This window comes from Hyla sarda, chromosome 7, assembly GCF_029499605.1.
Source record: "Hyla sarda isolate aHylSar1 chromosome 7, aHylSar1.hap1, whole genome shotgun sequence".
In the NCBI taxonomy this organism is placed as follows: domain Eukaryota; kingdom Metazoa; phylum Chordata; class Amphibia; order Anura; family Hylidae; genus Hyla; species Hyla sarda.
Genome location: NC_079195.1, coordinates 7,666,678 through 7,683,201, shown reverse-complemented (window position 1 = coordinate 7,683,201; position 16,524 = coordinate 7,666,678). Strand labels below are relative to the sequence as shown.

The 16,524-nt window shown below is 42.0% G+C and overlaps 1 protein-coding gene across 1 annotated transcript in view; it reads right to left on the bottom strand.

The window, feature by feature from the left end:
* RAB11FIP2 (RAB11 family interacting protein 2) overlaps positions 1-16,524 on the bottom strand; it is a 148,610-nt gene that overhangs the window by 109,933 nt on the left and 22,153 nt on the right. The window lies entirely within an intron of this gene.

Genomic DNA, 16,524 nt, shown 5'->3' with positions numbered 1-16,524 from the left:
GTATGCAAGTGTTATATAGGAGGGTTGGTTGGGTGTATATGCAGGTGTTATATAGGAGGGTTGGTTGGGTGTATGTATGCAGGTGTTATATAGGAGGGTTGGTTGGGTGTATGTGCAGGTGTTATATAGGAGGGTTGGTTGGGTGTATATGCAGGTGTTATATAGGAGGGTTGGTTGGGTGTATATGCAGGTGTTATATATAGGAGGGTTGGTTGGGTGTATGTATGCAGGTGTTATATATAGGAGGGTTGGTTGGGTGTATATATGCAGGTGTTATATAGGAGGGTTGGTTGGGTGTATGTATGTAGGTGATATATATAGGAGGGTTGGTTGGGTGTATATATGCAGGTGGTATATAGGAGGGTTGGTTGGGTGTATGTATGCAAGTGTTAAATAGGAGGGTTGGTTGGGTGTATGTATGTAGGTGATATATATATAGGAGGGTTGGTTGGGTGTATATATGCAGGTGTTATATAGGAGGGTTGGTTGGGTGTATGTATGCAGGTGTTATATAGGAGGGTTGGTTGGGTGTATATGCAGGTGTTATATAGGAGGGTTGGGTGGGTGTATATATGCAGGTGTTATATAGGAGGGTTGGGTGGGTGTATATATGCAGGTGTTATATAGGTGGGTTGGTTGGGTGTATGTATGCAGGTGTTATATAGGAGGGTTGGGTGGGTGTATATATGCAGGTGTTATATAGGTGGGTTGGTTGGGTGTATGTATGCAGGTGTTATATAGGTGGGTTGGTTGGGTGTATGTATGCAGGTGTTATATAGGAGGGTTGGTTGGGTGTATGTATGCAGATGTTATATAGGAGAGTTGGTTGGGTGTATATATGCAGGTGTTATATAGGAGGGTTGGTTGGGTGTATGTATGCAAGTGTTATATAGGAGGGTTGGTTGGGTGTATGTATGTAGGTGATATATATATAGGAGGGTTGGTTGGGTGTATATATGCAGGTGTTATATAGGAGGGTTGGTTGGGTGTATGTATGCAGGTGTTATATAGGAGGGTTGGGTGTCTGTATGCAGGTGTTATATAGGAGGGTTGGGTGGGTGTATATATGCAGGTGTTATATAGGAGGGTTGGTTGGGTGTATGTATGCAAGTGTTATATAGGAGGGTTGGTTGGGTGTATGTATGTAGGTGATATATATATAGGAGGGTTGGTTGGGTGTATGTATGCAAGTGTTATATAGGAGGGTTGGTTGGGTGTATGTATGTAGGTGATATATATATATAGGAGGGTTGGTTGCGTGTATATATGCAGGTGTTATATAGGAGGGTTGGTTGGGTGTATGTATGTAGGTGAGATATATAGGAGGGTTGGTTGGGTGTATGTATGCAGGTGTTACATAGGAGGGTTGGTTGGGTGTATGTATGTAGGTGAGATATATAGGAGGGTTGGTTGGGTGTATGTATGCAGGTGTTACATAGGAGGGTTGGTTGGGTGTATATATGCAGGTGTTATATAGGAGGGTTGGTTGGGTGTATGTATGCAGGTGTTATATATAGGAGGGTTGGTTGGGTGTATATATGCAGGTGTTATATAGGAGGGTTGGGTGTATGTATGTAGGTGATATATATATATAGGAGGGTTGGTTGGGTGTATATATGCAGGTGTTATATAGGAGGGTTGGTTGGGTGTATATATGCAGGTGTTATATAGGAGGGTTGGATGGGTGAATATATGCAGGTGTTATATAGGAGGGTTGGTTGGGTGTATATATGCAGGTGTTATATAGGAGGGTTGGTTGGGTGTATTTATGCAGGTGTTATATATAGGTGGGTTGGTTGGGTGCATATATACAGGTGTTATATAGGAGGGTTGGTTGGGTGTATATATGCAGGTGTTATATAGAAGGGTTGGTTGGGTGTATATGCAGGTGTTATATATAGGAGGGTTGGTTGGGTGTATATATGCAGGTGTTATATAGAAGGGTTGGTTGGGTGTATATGCAGGTGTTATATATAGGAGGGTTGGTTGGGTGTATATATGTAGGTGTTATATAGAAGGGTTGGTTGGGTGTATATATGCAGGTGTTATATAGGAGAGATGGTTGGGTGTATGTATGCAGATGTTATATAGAAGGGTTGGTTGGGTGTATGTATGCAGGTGTTATATAGGAGGGTTGGTTGGGTGTATGTATGCAGGTGATATATAGGAGGATTGGTTAGGTGTATATATGCAGGTGTTATATATAGGAGGGTTGGTTGGGTGAATATATGCAGGTGTTATATAGGAGGGTTGGTTGGCTGTATGTATGCAGGTGTTATATAGGAGGATTGGTTGGGTGTATGTGCAGGTGTTATATAGGAGGGTTGGTTGGGTGTATGTATGTAGGTGTTATATAGGAGGGTTGGTTGGGTGTATATATGCAGATGTTATATAGGAGGGTTGGTTGGGTGTATATATGCAGGTGTTATATAGGAGGGTTGGGTGTATGTATGCAGGTGTTATATAGGAGGGTTGGTTGGGTGTATATGCAGGTGTTATATATAGGAGGGTTGGTTGGGTGTATGTATGCAAGTGTTATATAGGAGGGTTGGTTGGGTGTATATGCAGGTGTTATATAGGAGGGTTGGTTGGGTGTATGTATGCGGGTGTTATATAGGAGGGTTGGTTGGGTGTATGTGCAGGTGTTATATAGGAGGGTTGGTTGGGTGTATATGCAGGTGTTATATAGGAGGGTTGGTTGGGTGTATATGCAGGTGTTATATATAGGAGGGTTGGTTGGGTGTATGTATGCAGGTGTTATATATAGGAGGGTTGGTTGGGTGTATGTATGCAGGTGTTACATAGGAGGGTTGGTTGGGTGTATGTATGTAGGTGATATATATAGGAGGGTTGGTTGGGTGTATGTATGCAGGTGTTACATAGGAGGGTTGGTTGGGTGTATATATGCAGGTGTTATATAGGAGGGTTGGTTGGGTGTATGTATGCAGGTGTTATATATAGGAGGGTTGGTTGGGTGTATATATGCAGGTGTTATATAGGAGGGTTGGGTGTATGTATGTAGGTGATATATATATATAGGAGGGTTGGTTGGGTGTATATATGCAGGTGTTATATAGGAGGGTTGGTTGGGTGTATATATGCAGGTGTTATATAGGAGGGTTGGATGGGTGAATATATGCAGGTGTTATATAGGAGGGTTGGTTGGGTGTATTTATGCAGGTGTTATATATAGGTGGGTTGGTTGGGTGCATATATACAGGTGTTATATAGGAGGGTTGGTTGGGTGTATATATGCAGGTGTTATATAGAAGGGTTGGTTGGGTGTATATGCAGGTGTTATATATAGGAGGGTTGGTTGGGTGTATATATGCAGGTGTTATATAGAAGGGTTGGTTGGGTGTATATGCAGGTGTTATATATAGGAGGGTTGGTTGGGTGTATATATGTAGGTGTTATATAGAAGGGTTGGTTGGGTGTATATATGCAGGTGTTATATAGGAGAGATGGTTGGGTGTATGTATGCAGATGTTATATAGAAGGGTTGGTTGGGTGTATGTATGCAGGTGTTATATAGGAGGGTTGGTTGGGTGTATGTATGCAGGTGATATATAGGAGGATTGGTTAGGTGTATATATGCAGGTGTTATATATAGGAGGGTTGGTTGGGTGAATATATGCAGGTGTTATATAGGAGGGTTGGTTGGCTGTATGTATGCAGGTGTTATATAGGAGGATTGGTTGGGTGTATGTGCAGGTGTTATATAGGAGGGTTGGTTGGGTGTATGTATGTAGGTGTTATATAGGAGGGTTGGTTGGGTGTATATATGCAGATGTTATATAGGAGGGTTGGTTGGGTGTATATATGCAGGTGTTATATAGGAGGGTTGGGTGTATGTATGCAGGTGTTATATAGGAGGGTTGGTTGGGTGTATATGCAGGTGTTATATATAGGAGGGTTGGTTGGGTGTATGTATGCAAGTGTTATATAGGAGGGTTGGTTGGGTGTATATGCAGGTGTTATATAGGAGGGTTGGTTGGGTGTATGTATGCAGGTGTTATATAGGAGGGTTGGTTGGGTGTATGTGCAGGTGTTATATAGGAGGGTTGGTTGGCTGTATGTATGCAGGTGTTATATAGGAGGGTTGGTTGGGTGTATGTGCAGGTGTTATATAGGAGGGTTGGTTGGGTGTATATGCAGGTGTTATATAGGAGGGTTGGTTGGGTGTATATGCAGGTGTTATATATAGGAGGGTTGGTTGGGTGTATGTATGCAGGTGTTATATATAGGAGGGTTGGTTGGGTGTATATATGCAGGTGTTATATAGGAGGGTTGGTTGGGTGTATGTATGTAGGTGATATATATAGGAGGGTTGGTTGGGTGTATATATGCAGGTGGTATATAGGAGGGTTGGTTGGGTGTATGTATGCAAGTGTTAAATAGGAGGGTTGGTTGGGTGTATGTATGTAGGTGATATATATATAGGAGTGTTGGTTGGGTGTGTATATATGCAGGTGTTATATAGGAGGGTTGGTTGGGTGTATGTATGCAGGTGTTATATAGGAGGGTTGGTTGGGTGTATATGCAGGTGTTATATAGGAGGGTTGGGTGGGTGTATATATGCAGGTGTTATATAGGAGGGTTGGGTGGGTGTATATATGCAGGTGTTATATAGGTGGGTTGGTTGGGTGTATGTATGCAGGTGTTATATAGGAGGGTTGGGTGGGTGTATATATGCAGGTGTTATATAGGAGGGTTGGTTGGGTGTATGTATGCAAGTGTTATATAGGAGGGTTGGTTGGGTGTATGTATGTAGGTGATATATATATAGGAGGGTTGGTTGGGTGTATATATGCAATTGTTATATAGGAGGGTTGGTTGGGTGTATGTATGCAGGTGTTATATAGGAGGGTTGGGTGTCTGTATGCAGGTGTTATATAGGAGGGTTGGGTGGGTGTATATATGCAGGTGTTATATAGGAGGGTTGGTTGGGTGTATGTATGCAAGTGTTATATAGGAGGGTTGGTTGGGTGTATGTATGTAGGTGATATATATATAGGAGGGTTGGTTGGGTGTATGTATGCAAGTGTTATATAGGAGGGTTGGTTGGGTGTATGTATGTAGGTGATATATATATAGGAGGGTTGGTTGCGTGTATATATGCAGGTGTTATATAGGAGGGTTGGTTGGGTGTATGTATGCAGGTGTTACATAGGAGGGTTGGTTGGGTGTATGTATGTAGGTGATATATATAGGAGGGTTGGTTGGGTGTATGTATGCAGGTGTTACATAGGAGGGTTGGTTGGGTGTATGTATGCAGGTGTTATATATAGGAGGGTTGGTTGGGTGTATATATGCAGGTGTTATATAGGAGGATTGGTTGGGTGTATATATGAAGGTGTTATCTAGGAGGGTTGGTTGGGTGTATGTATGCAGGTGTTATATATAGGAGGGTTGGTTGGGTGTATATATGCAGGTGTTATATAGGAGGGTTGGGTGTATGTATGTAGGTGATATATATATATAGGAGGGTTGGTTGGGTGTATATATGCAGGTGTTATATAGGAGGGTTGGTTGGGTGTATATATGCAGGTGTTATATAGGAGGGTTGGATGGGTGAATATATGCAGGTGTTATATAGGAGGGTTGGTTGGGTGTATATATGCAGATGTTATATATAGGAGGGTTGGTTGAGTGTATGTATGTAGGTGATATATAGGAGGGTTGGTTGGGTGTATGTATGGAGGTGATATATAGGAGGGTTGGTTGGGTGTATGTATGCAGATGTTATATAGGAGGGTTGGTTGGGTGTATATATGCAGGTGTTATATAGGAAGGTTGGTTGGGTGTATGTATGCAGGTGTTATATAGGAGGGTTGGGTGTCTGTATGCAGGTGTTATATAGGAGGGCTGGTTGGGTGTATGTATGCAGGTGTTACATAGGAGGGTTGGTTGGGTGTATGTATGTAGGTGATATATATAGGAGGGTTGGTTGGGTGTATGTATGCAGGTGTTACATAGGAGGGTTGGTTGGGTGTATGTATGCAGGTGTTAAATATAGGAGGGTTGGTTGGATGTATGTATGCTGGTGTTATATAGGAGGATTGGATGGGTGTATATATGCAGGTGTTATCTAGGAGGGTTGGTTGGGTGTATGTATGCATGCAGGTGTTATATAGGAGGGTTGGTTGGGTGTATATATGCTGGTGTTATATAGGAGGATTGGTTGGGTTTATATATGCAGGTGTTATCTAGGAGGGTTGGTTGGGTGTATGTATGCATGCAGGTGTTATATAGGAGGGTTGGTTGGGTGTATGTATGTATGCAGGTGTTATATAGGAGGGTTGGTTGGGTGTATGTATGCAGGTGTTATATAGGAGGGTTGGATGGGTGAATATATGCAGGTGTTATATAGGAGGGTTGGTTGGGTGTATATATGCAGATGTTATATATAGGAGGGTTGGTTGGGTGTATGTATGGAGGTGATATATAGGAGGGTTGGTTGGGTGTATGTATGCAGATGTTATATAGGAGGGTTGGTTGGGTGTATATATGCAGGTGTTATATAGGAGGGTTGGTTGGGTGTATATGCAGGTGTTATATAGGAGGGTTGGTTGGGTGTATGTATGCAGGTGTTATATATAGGAGGGTTGGTTGGGTGTATAAATGCAGGTGTTATATAGGAGGGTTGGTTGGGTGTATGTATGTAGGTGATATATATAGGAGGGTTGGTTGGGTGTATGTATGCAGGTGGTATATAGGAGGATTGGTTGGGTGTATGTATGCAGATGTTATATAGGAGGGTTGGTTGGGTGTATATATGCAGGTGTTATATAGGAGGGTTGGTTGGGTGTATATATGCAGGTGTTATATAGGAGGGATGGGTGGGTGTATATATGCAGGTGTTATATAGGAGGGTTGGGTGTATGTATGCTGGTGTTATATAGGAGGGTTGGTTGGGTGTATGTATGCAGGTGTTATATAGGAGAGTTGGTTGGGTGTATATGTAGGTGTTATATAGGAGGGTTGGTTGGGTGTATGTATGTAGGTGATATATATGAGGGTTGGTTGGGTGTATATATGCAGGTGTTATATAGGAGGGTTGGTTGGGTGTATGTATACAGATGTTATATAGGAGGGTTGGTTGGGTGTATGTATGCAGGTGTTATATATAGGAGGGTTGGTTGGGTGTATATGCAGGTGTTATATAGGAGGGTTGGTTGGGTGTATGTATGTATGCAGGTGTTATATAGGAGGGTTGGTTGGGTGTATATGCAGGTGTTATATAGAAGGGTTGGTTGGGTGTATATATGCAGGTGTAATATTGGAGGGTTGGTTGGGTGTATATATGCAGGTGTTATATAGGAGGGTTGGATGGGTGTATATATGCAGGTGTTATATAGGAGTGTTGGGTGTATATGCAGGTGTTATATAGGAGGGTTGGTTGGGTGTATGTATGCAGGTGTTATATATAGGAGGGTTGGTTGGGTGTATGTATGCAGGTGTTATATATAGGAGGGTTGGTTGGGTGTAGGTATGTAGGTGATATATAGGAGGGTTGGTTGGGTGTATATATGCAGATGTTATATAGGAGGGTTGGTTGGGTGTATGTATGCAGGTGTTATATAGGAGGGTTGGTTGGGTGTATGTATGCAGGTGTTATATAGGAGGGTTGGTTGGGTGTATATATTACGGTGTTATATAGGAGGGTTGGTTGGGTGTATATATGCAGGTGTTATATAGGAGGGTTGGTTGGGTGTATATATGCAGGTGTTATATAGAAGGGTTGGTTGGGTGTATGTATGCAGGTGATATATAGGAGGGTTGGTTGGGTGTATATATTACGGTGTTATATAGGAGGGTTGGTTGGGTGAATATATGCAGGTGTTATATAGGAGGGTTGGTTGGGTGTATATATGCAGGTGTTATATAGGAGGGTTGGTTGGGTGTATATATGCAGGTGTTATATAGGAGGGTTGGTTGGGTGTATATGCAGGTGTTATATAGAAGGGTTGGTTGGGTGTATATATGCAGGTGTTACATAGGAGAGTTGGTTGGGTGTATGTATGCAGGTGATATATAGGAGGGTTGGTTGGGTGTATATAGGCAGGTGTTATATAGAAGGGTTGGTTGGGTGTATATATGCAGATGTTATATAGGAGAGTTGGTTGGCTGTATATGCAGGTGTTATATAGGAGGGTTGGTTGGGTGTATATATGCAGGTGTTATATAGGAGGGTTGGTTGGGTGTATGTATGCAGGTGTTATATATAGGAGGGTTGGTTGGGTGTATATATGCAGGTGTTATATAGGAGGGTTGGTTGGGTGTATGTATGCAGGTGTTGTATAGGAGGGTTGGGTGTATGTATGCAGGTGTTATATATAGGAGGGTTGGTTGGGTGTATGTATGCAGATGTTATATAGGAGGGTTGGTTGGGTGTATGTATGCAGGTGATATATAGGAGGGTTGGTTGGGTGTATGTATGCAGGTGTTATAAAGGAGGGTTGGTTGGGTGTATGTATGCAGGTGTTATATATAGGAGGGTTGGTTGGGTGTATATATGCAGGTGTTATATAGGAGGGTTGGTTGGGTGTATATATGCAGGTGTTATATAGGAGGGTTGGGTGTAAATATGCAGGTGTTATATAGGAGGGTTGGGTGTATGTATGCAGGTGTTATATAGGAGGGTTGGTTGGGTGTATGTATGTAGGTGATATATAGGACGGTTGGTTGGGTGTATGTTTGCAGGTGTTATATAGAAGGGTTGGTTGGGTGTTTGTATGCAGGTGATATATAGGAGGGTTGGTTGGGTGTATATATGCAGGTGTTATATATAGGAGGGTTGGTTGGGTGTATGTATGCAGGTGTTATATATAGGTGGGTTGGTTGGGTGCATATATGCAGGTGTTATATAGGAGGGTTGGTTGGGTGTACATATGCAGGTGTTATATAGAAGGGTTGGTTGGGTGCATATATGCAGGTGTTATATAGGAGGGTTGGTTGGGTGTACATATGCAGGTGTTATATAGAAGGGTTGGTTGGGTGTATATATGCAGGTGTTATATATAGGAGGGTTGGTTGGGTGTATGTATGCAGGTGTTATAAAGGAGGGTTGGTTGGGTGTATGTATGCAGGTGTTATATATAGGAGGGTTGGTTGGGTGTATATATGCAGGTGTTATATAGGAGGGTTGGTTGGGTGTATATATGCAGGTGTTATATAGGAGGGTTGGGTGTATGTATGCAGGTGTTATATAGGAGGGTTGGTTGGGTGTATGTATGCAGATGTTATATATAGGAGGGTTGGTTGGGTGTATATATGCAAGTGTTATATAGGAGGGTTGGTTGGGTGTATGTATGCAGGTGTTATATATAGGACGGTTGGTTGGGTGTATGTATGCAGGTGTTATATAGGAGGGTTGGTTGGGTGTATGTATGCAGATGTTATATAGGAGGATTGGTTGGGTGTATGTATGCAGGTGTTATATAGGAGAGTTGGTTGGGTGTATGTATGCAGGTGTTATATAGGAGGGTTGGTTGGGTGTATATGCAGGTGTTATATATAGGAGGGTTGGTTGGGTGTATGTATGCAGATGTTATATAGGAGGATTGGTTGGGTGTATGTATGCAGGTGTTATATAGGAGAGTTGGTTGGGTGTATGTATGCAGGTGTTATATAGAAGGGTTGGTTGGGTGTTTGTATGCAGGTGATATATAGGAGGGTTGGTTGGGTGTATATATGCAGGTGTTATATATAGGAGGGTTGGTTTGGTGTATGTATGCAGGTGTTATATATAGGTGGGTTGGTTGGGTGCATATATGCAGGTGTTATATAGGAGGGTTGGTTGGGTGTATATATGCAGGTGTTATATAGAAGGGTTGGTTGGGTGTATATGCAGGTGTTATATAGGAGGTTTGGTTGGGTGTATGTATGCAGGTGTTATATATAGGAGGGTTGGTTGGGTGTATATATGCAGGTGTTACATAGGAGAGTTGGTTGGGTGTATGTATGCAGGTGATATATAGGAGGGTTGGTTTGGTGTATATATGCAGGTGTTACATAGGAGAGTTGGTTGGGTGTATGTATGCAGGTGATATATAGGAGGGTTGGTTGGGTGTATATATGCAGGTGTTACATAGGAGAGTTGGTTGGGTGTATGTATGCAGGTGATATATAGGAGGGTTGGTTGGGTGTATATATGCAGGTGTTATATAGGAGGATTGGTTGGGTGTATATATGCAGGTGTTATATAGGAGGATTGGTTGGGTGTATATATGCAGGTGTTATATAGGAGAGATGGTTGGGTGTATGTATGCAGGTGTTATATAGGAGAGTTGGTTGTGTGTATATGCAGGTGTTATATAGGAGGGTTGGTTGGGTGTATATATAAAGATGTTATATAGGAGGGTTGGTTGGGTGTATATATGCAGGTTTTACATAGGAGAGTTGGTTGGGTGTATATATGCAGATGTTATATAGGAGGGTTGGTTGGGTGTATATATGCAGGTTTTACATAGGAGAGTTGGTTGTGTGTATATGCAGGTGTTATATAGGAGGGTTGGTTGGGTGTATATATGCAGGTGATATATAGGAGGATTGGTTAGGTGTATATATACAGGTGTTATATATAGGAGGGTTGGTTGGGTGTATATATGCAGATGTTATATAGGAGGGTTGGTTGGGTGTATATATGCAGGTTTTACATAGGAGAGTTGGTTGGGTGTATATGCAGGTGTTATATATAGGAGGGTTGGTTGGGTGTATGTATGCAGATGTTATATAGGAGGGTTGGTTGGGTGTATGTATGCAGGTGATATATAGGAGGGTTGGTTGGGTGTATATATGCAGGTGTTATATAGAAGGGTTGGTTGGGTGTATATATGCAGGTGATATATAGGAGGGTTGGTTGGGTGTATATATGCAGGTGTTACATAGGAGGGTTGGTTGGGTGTATGTATGCAGGTGTTATATATAGGAGGGTTGGTTGGGTGTATATGCAGGTGTTATATAGAAGGGTTGGTTGGGTGTATATATGCAGGTGATATATAGGAGGGTTGGTTGGGTGTATATATGCAGGTGTTACATAGGAGGGTTGGTTGGGTGTATGTATGCAGGTGTTATATAGAAGGGTTGGTTGGGTGTATGTATGCAGGTGATATATAGGAGGGTTGGTTGGGTGTATATATGCAGGTGTTATATAGGAGAGTTGGTTGGGTGTATGTATGCAGGTGATATATAGGAGGGTTGGTTGGGTGTATATATGCAGGTGTTATATAGAAGGGTTGGTTGGGTGTATATATGCAGGTGTTATATAGGAGAGTTGGTTGGGTGCATGTATGCAGGTGTTATATAGGAGGATTAGTTGGGTGTATGTAAGCAGGTGATATATAGAAGGGTTGGTTGGGTGTATGTATGTAGGTGATATATAGGAGGGATGGTTGGGTGTATGTATGCAGGTGATATATATAGGAGGGTTGGTTGGGTGTATATATGCAGGTGTTGTATAGGAGGGTTGGTTGGGTGTATATATGTAGGTGTTATATAGGAGGGTTGGGTGTATGTATGCAGATGTTATATAGGAGAGTTGGTTGGGTGTATATGCAGGTGTTATATAGGAGGGTTGGTTGGGTGTATGTATGCAGATGTTATATAGGAGGGTTGGTTGGGTGTATATGCAGGTGTTATATAGGAGGGTTGGTTGGGTGTATATATGCAGGTGTTATATAGGAGGGTTGGTTGGGTGTATATGCAGGTGTTATATAGGAGGGTTGGTTGGGTGTATATGCAGGTGTTATATAGGAGGATTGGTTGGGTGTATATATGCAGGTGTTATATAGGAGAGTTGGTTGGGTGTATATATGCAGATGTTATATAGGAGAGTTGGTTGGGTGTATATGCAGGTGTTATATAGGAGGGATGGTTGGGTGTATGTATGCAGGTGTTATATAGGAGGGTTGGTTGGGTGTATGTATGCACGTGTTATATAGGAGGGTTGGTTGGGTGTATATATGCAGATGTTATATAGGAGAGTTGGTTGGGTGTATATGCAGGTGTTATATAGGAGGGATGGTTGGGTGTATGTATGCAGGTGTTATATATAGGAGGGTTGGGTGTATGTATGCAGATGTTATATAGGAGGGTTGGTTGGGTTTATATGCAGGTGTTATATAGGAGAGATGGTTGGGTGTATGTATGCAGATGTTATATAGTAGAATTGGTTGGGTGTATAAGCAGGTGTTATATAGGAGGGTTGGTTGGGTGTATGTATGCAGGTGATATATAGGAGGATTGGTTAGGTGTATATATACAGGTGTTATATATAGGAGGGTTGGTTGGGTGTATGTATGCAGATGTCATATAGGAGGGTTGGTTGGGTGTATGTGCAGGTGTTATATAGGAGATTTGGTTGGGTGTATGTATGCAGGTGTTATATAGGAGGGTTGGTTGGGTGTATGTATGTATGTATGTATGTATGTATGCAGGTGTTATATAGGAGAGTTGGTTGGGTCTATGTATGCAGGTGATATATAGGAGGGTTGGTTGGGTGTATATATGCAGGTGTTATATAGGAGGGTTGGTTGGGTGTATGTATGCAGGCGTTATATAGGAGGGTTGGTTGGGTGTATGTATGCAGGTGTTATATAGGAGGGTTGGTTGGGTGTATATATGCAGGTGTTATATAGGAGGGTTGGTTGGGTGTATATATGCAGGTGTTATATATAGGAGGGTTGGTTGGGTGTATATATGCAGGTGTTATATAGGAGGGTTGGTTGGGTGTATGTATGCAGGTGTTATATAGGAGGGTTGGTTGGGTGTATGTATGCAGGTGTTATATAGGAGGGTTGGTTGGGTGTACATATGCAGGTGTTATATAGGAGGGTTGGTTGGGTGTATATGCAGGTGTTATATAGAAGGGTTGGTTGGGTGTATATATGCAGGTGTTACATAGGAGAGTTGGTTGGGTGTATGTATGCAGGTGATATATAGGAGGGTTGGTTGGGTGTATATAGGCAGGTGTTATATAGAAGGGTTGGTTGGGTGTATATATGCAGATGTTATATAGGAGAGTTGGTTGGCTGTATATGCAGGTGTTATATAGGAGGGTTGGTTGGGTGTATATATGCAGGTGTTATATAGGAGGGTTGGTTGGGTGTATGTATGCAGGTGTTATATATAGGAGGGTTGGTTGGGTGTATATATGCAGGTGTTATATAGGAGGGTTGGTTGGGTGTATGTATGCAGGTGTTATATAGGAGGGTTGGGTGTATGCAGGTGTTATATATAGGAGGGTTGGTTGGGTGTATGTATGCAGATGTTATATAGGAGGGTTGGTTGGGTGTATGTATGCAGGTGATATATAGGAGGGTTGGTTGGGTGTATGTATGCAGATGTTATATAGGAGGATTGGTTGGGTGTATGTATGCAGGTGTTATATAGGAGAGTTGGTTGGGTGTATGTATGCAGGTGTTATATAGGAGGGTTGGTTGGGTGTATATGCAGGTGTTATATATAGGAGGGTTGGTTGGGTGTATGTATGCAGATGTTATATAGGAGGATTGGTTGGGTGTATGTATGCAGGTGTTATATAGGAGAGTTGGTTGGGTGTATGTATGCAGGTGTTATATAGAAGGGTTGGTTGGGTGTTTGTATGCAGGTGATATATAGGAGGGTTGGTTGGGTGTATATATGCAGGTGTTATATATAGGAGGGTTGGTTTGGTGTATGTATGCAGGTGTTATATATAGGTGGGTTGGTTGGGTGCATATATGCAGGTGTTATATAGGAGGGTTGGTTGGGTGTATATATGCAGGTGTTATATAGAAGGGTTGGTTGGGTGTATATGCAGGTGTTATATAGGAGGTTTGGTTGGGTGTATGTATGCAGGTGTTATATATAGGAGGGTTGGTTGGGTGTATATATGCAGGTGTTACATAGGAGAGTTGGTTGGGTGTATGTATGCAGGTGATATATAGGAGGGTTGGTTTGGTGTATATATGCAGGTGTTAAATAGGAGAGTTGGTTGGGTGTATGTATGCAGGTGATATATAGGAGGGTTGGTTGGGTGTATATATGCAGGTGTTACATAGGAGAGTTGGTTGGGTGTATGTATGCAGGTGATATATAGGAGGGTTGGTTGGGTGTATATATGCAGGTGTTATATAGGAGGATTGGTTGGGTGTATATATGCAGGTGTTATATAGGAGGATTGGTTGGGTGTATATATGCAGGTGTTATATAGGAGAGATGGTTGGGTGTATGTATGCAGGTGTTATATAGGAGAGTTGGTTGTGTGTATATGCAGGTGTTATATAGGAGGGTTGGTTGGGTGTATATATGCAGATGTTATATAGGAGGGTTGGTTGGGTGTATATATGCAGGTTTTACATAGGAGAGTTGGTTGGGTGTATATATGCAGATGTTATATAGGAGGGTTGGTTGGGTGTATATATGCAGGTTTTACATAGGAGAGTTGGTTGTGTGTATATGCAGGTGTTATATAGGAGGGTTGGTTGGGTGTATATATGCAGGTGATATATAGGAGGATTGGTTAGGTGTATATATACAGGTGTTATATATAGGAGGGTTGGTTGGGTGTATATATGCAGATGTTATATAGGAGGGTTGGTTGGGTGTATATATGCAGGTTTTACATAGGAGAGTTGGTTGGGTGTATATGCAGGTGTTATATATAGGAGGGTTGGTTGGGTGTATGTATGCAGATGTTATATAGGAGGGTTGGTTGGGTGTATGTATGCAGGTGATATATAGGAGGGTTGGTTGGGTGTATATATGCAGGTGTTATATAGAAGGGTTGGTTGGGTGTATATATGCAGGTGATATATAGGAGGGTTGGTTGGGTGTATATATGCAGGTGTTACATAGGAGGGTTGGTTGGGTGTATGTATGCAGGTGTTATATATAGGAGGGTTGGTTGGGTGTATATGCAGGTGTTATATAGAAGGGTTGGTTGGGTGTATATATGCAGGTGATATATAGGAGGGTTGGTTGGGTGTATATATGCAGGTGTTACATAGGAGGGTTGGTTGGGTGTATGTATGCAGGTGTTATATAGAAGGGTTGGTTGGGTGTATGTATGCAGGTGATATATAGGAGGGTTGGTTGGGTGTATATATGCAGGTGTTATATAGGAGAGTTGGTTGGGTGTATGTATGCAGGTGATATATAGGAGGGTTGGTTGGGTGTATATATGCAGGTGTTATATAGAAGGGTTGGTTGGGTGTATATATGCAGGTGTTATATAGGAGAGTTGGTTGGGTGCATGTATGCAGGTGTTATATAGGAGGATTAGTTGGGTGTATGTAAGCAGGTGACATATAGAAGGGTTGGTTGGGTGTATGTATGTAGGTGATATATAGGAGGGATGGTTGGGTGTATGTATGCAGGTGATATATATAGGAGGGTTGGTTGGGTGTATATATGCAGGTGTTGTATAGGAGGGTTGGTTGGGTGTATATATGTAGGTGTTATATAGGAGGGTTGGGTGTATGTATGCAGATGTTATATAGGAGAGTTGGTTGGGTGTATATGCAGGTGTTATATAGGAGGGTTGGTTGGGTGTATGTATGCAGATATTATATAGGAGGGTTGGTTGGGTGTATATGCAGGTGTTATATAGGAGGGTTGGTTGGGTGTATATATGCAGGTGTTATATAGGAGGGTTGGTTGGGTGTATATATGCAGGTGTTATATAGGAGGGTTGGTTGGGTGTATATGCAGGTGTTATATAGGAGGGTTGGTTGGGTGTATATGCAGGTGTTATATAGGAGGATTGGTTGGGTGTATATATGCAGGTGTTATATAGGAGAGTTGGTTGGGTGTATATATGCAGATGTTATATAGGAGAGTTGGTTGGGTGTATATGCAGGTGTTATATAGGAGGGATGGTTGGGTGTATGTATGCAGGTGTTATATAGGAGGGTTGGTTGGGTGTATGTATGCAGGTGTTATATAGGAGGGTTGGTTGGGTGTATATATGCAGATGTTATATAGGAGAGTTGGTTGGGTGTATATGCAGGTGTTATATAGGAGGGATGGTTGGGTGTATGTATGCAGGTGTTATATATAGGAGGGTTGGGTGTATGTATGCAGATGTTATATAGGAGGGTTGGTTGGGTGTATATATGCAGATGTTATATAGGAGAGTTGGTTGGGTGTATATGCAGGTGTTATATAGGAGAGATGGTTGGGTGTATGTATGCAGATGTTATAAAGTAGAATTGGTTGGGTGTATAAGCAGGTGTTATATAGGAGGGTTGGTTGGGTGTATGTATGCAGGTGATATATAGGAGGATTGGTTAGGTGTATATATACAGGTGTTATATATAGGAGGGTTGGTTGGGTGTATGTAAGCAGATGTCATATAGGAGGGTTGGTTGGGTGTATGTGCAGGTGTTATATAGGAGATTTGGTTGGGTGTATGTATGCAGGTGTTATATAGGAGGGTTGGTTGGGTGTATGTATGTATGTATGTATGTATGTATGCAGGTGTTATATAGGAGAGTTGGTTGGGTGTATGTATGCAGGTGATATATAGGAGGGTTGGTT